Below are 7,475 nucleotides of genomic sequence, written 5' to 3' on the forward strand. Positions count from 1 at the left end.
TTGTCCTTTTGTGATTGACATGTTTCACTCAGCATAATGACCTCCAGATTCATCCACATTATACAGTGTTTCAAGGACTCACCATTATTCTTTGCAACTTCTTAGTACCATATATTTACACAAATAATGTGCACCTTCTACATTTGTTAGCCAACCATATCCTCTTCCCACAAGGTATTTTTGTATGCACACTATGCTAACTTTTTTTTACAGGACCGTGTAAGAAGAAAAATGCATGGTGGCACTTAACAAAATACCTCGCAGGGGTAGGCACCGTTGACAAATGAATGTAGAAGGTGCATGTTATTTGCCTAAAGATATGGTATTCCACTGTATGTATATGTACCACATTTTGTTTATCAGTTCATCCATTGATGGGCTTTTAGGTTATTTCCATCTTTTTACTATTGTGAATAATGCTGCAATGAGCATCAGGTTGCTGTGAATTGAAATCAACTCCATGGCAATGGGTTTGGTTGGTTGTTTTGGGGAGCGTAAGTATAAATATGTCTATTCGTGTCACTGCTATTAGATTTCTAGAGTATATATCTAGAAGTGAGATTGCTGGATCATAACGTATTTCTGTTTCTTTGAGGAAGCACCATAACATTTTACAATCCCACGAGTAGTGAATAAGAGTTCCAATCTTCCCATAACCTCGCCAGCAATTGTTTTCTGTTTTATTTTTTTCATCATTGCAATTTTGCAGGGCTGAGATGGTATCCCACTGTAATTTTTCATTTTACTCTTAATGAAATATTTTAGACATTCCTGTAATTATAAAGATTAATATAAAAAAAATACAACATTATAATGGTTCCTTTTTTATGTTATCCTAATCCACCAGGCCTTCCTTGAAAACCCTGTGGGGCAGCTCTACTCTGTCCTCTAGGGTTGCTATGAGCCAGAATCGACTCACTGGTGACTTTTTTTTTGTTTAAGATATTATGATTTTATTTTAAATAATTAATATACATTTAAATTTATCCACATATATTTTTTGATGCTCTCAGTGCTTTGCTTTCTATTTCTCTAGTGGGATCATTTTTGTTCTGCCTCAAGAATTCCCTTTAGCAAATTCCTTTTGGAGAAATCTTCTGGGAAAGTCAGATTTTTGTTGGACACAAAATGTGTTTACTTACTGCGTATAGGATTCTAGGTTGACAACTATTCTCGTCCAGCGTTTTAAAGTATTCATGGCTTTGTCTTCTCATTTTCATTAATTCTGTTGAAAAGTCAGCTCTAAGTCTTAATGTCACTCCTTTGACAGTCATTTATCTTTTTTCTGTGCTTCTCTTCACGTTTTATTATTATTATTAGTGTTTTACTATGAGATGCCTAGGTGTGTAGACTTTTAATTTACCCTTTGTGGCTCCTGGGGCTTCTTGAATATGTGGTTTGGTATCTTCTGTCAATTTTGGAAAATCTTAGCCAGTATCTCTTTGTTTCTGAACCTTTCTCATTTTCCTCTTATTTTGAGGTTTCAAGGTAGATATAGCATACCTTTTTTTCAAGTCCCATATGTCTCTTATGCCCTTGTCTGTAATTTTCATTTCTGTTTTGCTCAGTGGTCTTTGCTTCAGTATTAATGTTTCGTTTATCTGTATTTTTCCCTCTTACATTCTGTATTCTTCTGTTAAAAATCTTGTATTAACTTCTTAATTTTAGTTAGCATATTTTTTAGTTCTAGTATTTTTGTTTGATTCTTTTAATACATTCTAATTCTTTGGTGAAAATTTCATCTTTTTTTGAACATATTATCATAGTTATTTTAAAATCTGTATTTGATAACTCCAGTAATTATCACTTGTGGATCTTATTGGAAGGTTAGCCTGATACCAGCTATACTGTCAGAACCAGAAGCATAAATTCCACTAATTTTTAGCTTCAATTGTCATATGTTTCCATTTCTAGCAGGTCTTTTTATTCTTCAAATGTATTTTTTCAGTCTTTTGGTGTCATGTTTCTTGCTGATATTTACAAGCTTCTCTCTTTTCTCTCTCTGTCTTTTTTTTTGCATGCGTTAAAACAAACAAACAAAAAAAAACCCAAACCCACTGCTGTAATGTCAATTCCATCTCATAGCTACCCTAGAGGACAGAGTAGAACTGCCCCATAGGGTTTCCGAGGAGCAGCTGGTGAATTTGGACTGCCAACGTATTTGGTTAGCAGCCTTAGCTCTTAGCCACTGTGCCCCTTAACCACTGTGCTCCATTACATGCATTAAAGATGGTTATGTTCTAGTCTTTTCTTGACAATTTTGTTTTCTGAAGTCATTGTGGGTGTCCCTCTTCTGCTTTCTTGCTCTCACTCATGGTGTCTTATTTCCATATGTGTTTTTTTTTTTTAACTGAATACCTCTCTTTTTTTTTTTTTTTTTTTCCTTTGGGACTTTATCTTGGGAATAATTTGAGGTATGGATCTAACTTTTTTCCTCCAGAGTTGAATTCTGTTTTCTTTTGCCAATTTTCTGGGAGCAATACCCACGTGGGGTCATGTTTTGGATTATTCATTAAGCATGAATTCAGAATTCGAATGTGAGAGTTAGCTTTTGGTTACCAATTTTTTTATGGAGGAATTTTTATTTTAAATTTCTATTCGACTCTAAGATTATGACAGGCAAGTTTTTGCAGTCCACTTTTGCATCTACTATTATTTCTTACTTACTGTTTTTTTTTTAGTATCTGTAATTCTTTGAGCTACATCAAAATAATGGAGGCTCCTGTTAGACTCCCAGCTTGGGCAGGGCCTACCTTATCTCTCTCCCTTTTTTTTTTTTAATTGTGGTAAATATATGTATATATACACACACAGACATATATACATACATAACAAAACATTTGCCTTTTTAACATTTTTTACGTATATAATTCAGTGATACTGATTACATTTATCATCGTGTAAAACCATCACTTCTTTTTGTTTCCAAATTTTTTCATCACCCTTAACAGAAGCTCAAAAAAAAAACCCCAAAAAACCAAACACATTGCCATTGAGTCGATTCTAACTCATAGCGACCCTGGTGCCCCCTAAACAATGAATCCCTCGTTTGCCCTTCCACCCACCCCTGGCAACCACTCAAACTTTGGTCTCTATATATTTGCCAATTCCAAGTATTTCATGTAAGTGGGGATCGTACAATATTTCTCCTTTTGTGACTGACTGATTTCACTCAGCATAGTTTTCAAGGTTCATCCATGTTTCAGAATGTATCAGCACTTCATTTCCCTTTCTGGCTGAGTAGTATCTCATTGTATGTACGTACCCCATTTTGTTTAGCCATTCATCTGTTGATGGACATTTAAGTTGTTTCTACCTTTTAATTATTGTGAATAGTGTTGCAATGAACATTGGTGTTCAAGTGTTGGACTTCATCTCTTGACATCTACATCTTACTCAGGTAGCCATCAAGGCAGTGTCAAAAACTGTGAATGGTCAGAGATTTGTTGTACTTACGGATTAACAAGTTAGCCTGCCATAGTTTCATAGATGCTGATAGAAAACACAAATCTCATGGAACAGAAACAAAGGATAATTTATTACTTATATCAGTTGCAGTAACCAGAGTATCAGCATTTGTATCTCCGAACTTTAATTCCCACAGGCTGACAAAAAGAGGGCCAGGTGACACCTATACATGCGTGTGGTGGGTTATATTACAAGAGGAACCATGAGCTTATATAATGGAAAATAAGCCTGCCTGACCTTTACTCTGGAGGGACACATTATTTTTATTATAATAGACAGTAAATAAACCTATCATCCAAGGCTGTTCAACCATCCTTGAAAAGTTAGTGTAGAATACAGGCAGTCAGTGCCTCTGCTCACAAGATATGCAGAAACAGAAGAGACCCTGGGAGAATTGTTTTCCATCAGGTACCAAAAAACCAAACCTGTTGCCTTCGAGTTGATTCTGACTTATGGCAACCCTGCAGGACAGAATAGAGCTGCCCAGTAGATTTTCCAAGAGCAGCTGGTGGATTTGAACTGCCAGCCTTGTTGGTTAGCAGCCAAACATTTAACCACTATACCAGGTAGAAGCTCACATATTCTTGGGCTTAGCAGAAATTCCTAAGTTAAATGATTTCACTTCATTTTTGGCCTCCAGAGTACCTTTTTTATGTCATCTCAGCAATATATTTTAAAATAGATTTTTAATCTAGTATTTTAGCTGTTGGAATCAGATCATTTAGGACAGCTAGTCTTCTATATCACTTATCTCCAAAATTACATTAAACTTTTAATTTCAAGATGTATCAAAACAACTACATGGGAACAATCTAGCCAGGACTTTTTGTGAGAATTAAGAGACGGATAAATATAAATTTGACAGTATGGGACTATCACCCTAACATGCATTAAGGTTTTTATTTAGTGGCTAACAAATCATCCTCAGCTTTTACCCTTATCTGACAAAACCTGAATGGCTAGCCTTGAGTCATGCCTTCTGAAATAAATGTGTCAATAGCATTCTCTCTCTCAAGGGTCTTCAGTTACAACTTCTAGCTAAATCTCTCAGCTTTTGTCTGTCTTCAGTGTGATCTCTGACCAATGATTAAAGACGTTTATAATTCTGTGTTTGAATGGGAGCTTTCTACAATGATATATGTTACTTTTATAATAAATAGAATTTATGAAAAATAAATGTAATAAATATTGGATGAATTGGAGGAAAAGGCCAGTGGCTTGTGTTTAGAGTTGTCATCTCCAAAACTATCCTTCTAAATGTATAGATCTTTGTGACCTTGAGTGAATTAATGGTTAAAGAAAATTAATTTTACTTATCTCAATTGACTTAATTTCATTTTTATTGATAAATGACTCAGTGTGTAAATATAAAAAGAGTTATAAATGTGATCCATTTTTATGGATAACGTGTTCTAAATTTATTCTAGAGAAATATGAGTTTGTTTCACCCTATGCTACTGAATCTTCAAAATCATATTCAAAACTATCGAAGAATGAGGCAGGCAGTTCTAAAACTACTGAGTTTCCTTCACTGAATAAAGCACCACGAGGTAATTTTTAATATTTTTGGTATAAAATGTGGTTTTTTAACATAAATAAATTTGAATATATAGCAATAACCACTTTGTACTAGCTTTAGTCATATAACCAGTTTAGTAAAATACACTCAAAAAAGTAAACTCTGAATTAAGTTCATCTAACAAAAATGCGTTCTTAATGGAGAAGTAGTGTCCCTGGCATTGCTCCTCCTTTGCCACTGCCACTAAAAGGAATTTTATTTCTTTTTCTGAACCTTTCTTTTGCTTACTATTATAGATCATATGGATGACTGAAGCAAACCTTCCTATTATCTTCCGTATCTCTATATATCCCTCTTTTGTCCAGCCACAGGCTGAAATAGGGTCTGAAATGGAAACAATGAACAAGAAGGCAGGAGAGAATGAAAGTAAACCTTATATTTTCCCTTTACCATCCTTACCTTCTTCGCAGCCATCCAATCCCACTAATGCCTAAGATCTAGTTTACAGATCTCATTTCTTACCCTTTGCTTCAGAGGCACTGTGCAATCATCATCCTAGTACATTTCCTACAGATGTTGAGTTTGAACTTCTCGGGATTTTTGAGGGGCAGTGGGGTTCAAAATTTATCAAGTTAGTATATTTATTCTTTTTTTCATTGTGCTTTAGATGAAGGTTTACAGAGCAAATTATTTTCTTATTAAACAATACATATATTGTTTTGTGACATTGGTTGCCAACTCCACAACGTGTCAACGCTCTTCCCCTTCTTGGCCTTGGGTTCCCTATTTACATTCATCTAGCTTTCCTGTTCCCTCCCACATTCTTGTCCTTGCTCCTGAGCTGGTGTGCCCACTTACTCTCATATACATGGTTAAGCTACATTATTTTTTGTTTTATTGGCCTGTCTAATCTTTGGCTACAGGGTGAAACTCAGAAGTAATTTCAGTACTGAATTAAAATGGTGTCTAGGGGATATACTCTCAGGGCTTCTCCAGTCACTGTCAGATCAGTAAGTCTGGCTTTTTTGTGTGTGTGTGAGTTAGAATTTTGTTCTACATTTTTCTCCAGCTCTGGATCCCTGGCAGAGCAGTCAGTGGTAGTAGCCGGCACTATCTAGTTGTGCTGGATTCAGTCTGGTGGAGGATTTGATAGTTGTGGTCCTTTAGTCCTTTGGGCTAATTTTTCTCATGTGTTTCTTCTGTCTCTTGGTTTTCTTCATTGTCCCATGCTCCAGACAGGGTGGGACCACTGGAATATCTTAAATGCTCATTCACAAGCTTTTAAGACCCCAGACACTATTCACCAAAATAGGATGTAGAACATTTTCTTTATAAATTGTTATTCCATCTGAGCTAGATGACCCTGAGACCACGGTCCCCGGCCCTCAGCCTAGTACCTCAGTCCCTCAAGGAGTTTGGATGTGTCTTTTTTTTTTTATGAAGCTTCTCTGACTTTGGCTTGGTCAAGTTGTGCTGGCTTCCCCGGTATTGTGTACTGTCTTACCTTCACCGAAGTTACCACTTATCTATTGTCTAGTTAGTTTCTTTTCCTCCCCATCCCTCCTATCCCTTATGACCATCAAAGATTATTTATCTCTTTGCGTAAACCTTTCCATGAGTTTTAATAATAGTGGTTTCATACTGTGTTTGCCCTTTCGTGATTGACTTAATTCACTCAGCATAGTGCCCTCCAGATTCATCTGTGTTATTACGTGTTTCACAGATTCAACATTGTTCTTTATTGCTGCATAGTATTCCATTATGTATGTACCATAGTTTGTTTATTCATTCATCTGTTGATGGGCACTTAGGGTGTTTCCATCTGTTTGCTACTGTGAATAATGCTACAGTGAACATGGATGTGTACATGTCTATTCGTGTGACGGCTCTTATTTCTCTAGGATACATTCCTAGGAGTGGAATAGCTGGATTGTACAGTATTTCTATTTCTAGTTTTTTTTAAAAAAGCAACACCTCATTTTCCATAGTGGTTGTACCATTTTGCATTCCCACCAGCAGGGCATAAGAGTTCCAATCTCCCTGAAACCTCTCCAACATTTGTTATTTTCTGTTTTTTTGATTTGTGCCAGTAATGTCGGGGCAAGATGGCATCTCATTGTAGTTTTGATTTGCATTTCTCTAATAGCTAGTGATTGGGAGCATCTCCTCATATGTCTGTTAGCTGCCTGGATGTTTTCTTTGGCGAATTGTCTGTTCATACCCTTTGCCTATTTTTTAACTGGATTATTTGTCTTTTTGTTTTAGAGGTGTTGGATTTTGCTATAGATTTTAGAGACTAGACCTTGGTTAGATATGTCATAGCCAAAATTTTTTTCCCAGTCTGTAGGTTCTCTTTTTAACTCTTTTTGCGGAGTCTATTGATAAGGATAAGTGTTTAATTATTAGAGGATCCCAGTTATCTAGCCTCTCTTCTGATGTTTGCATATTGCTAGTTATTGTTTGTATCCCATTTATGCCGAGTATTAAG

Source organism: Elephas maximus, chromosome 4, assembly GCF_024166365.1.
Source record: "Elephas maximus indicus isolate mEleMax1 chromosome 4, mEleMax1 primary haplotype, whole genome shotgun sequence".
Classification (NCBI taxonomy): domain Eukaryota; kingdom Metazoa; phylum Chordata; class Mammalia; order Proboscidea; family Elephantidae; genus Elephas; species Elephas maximus.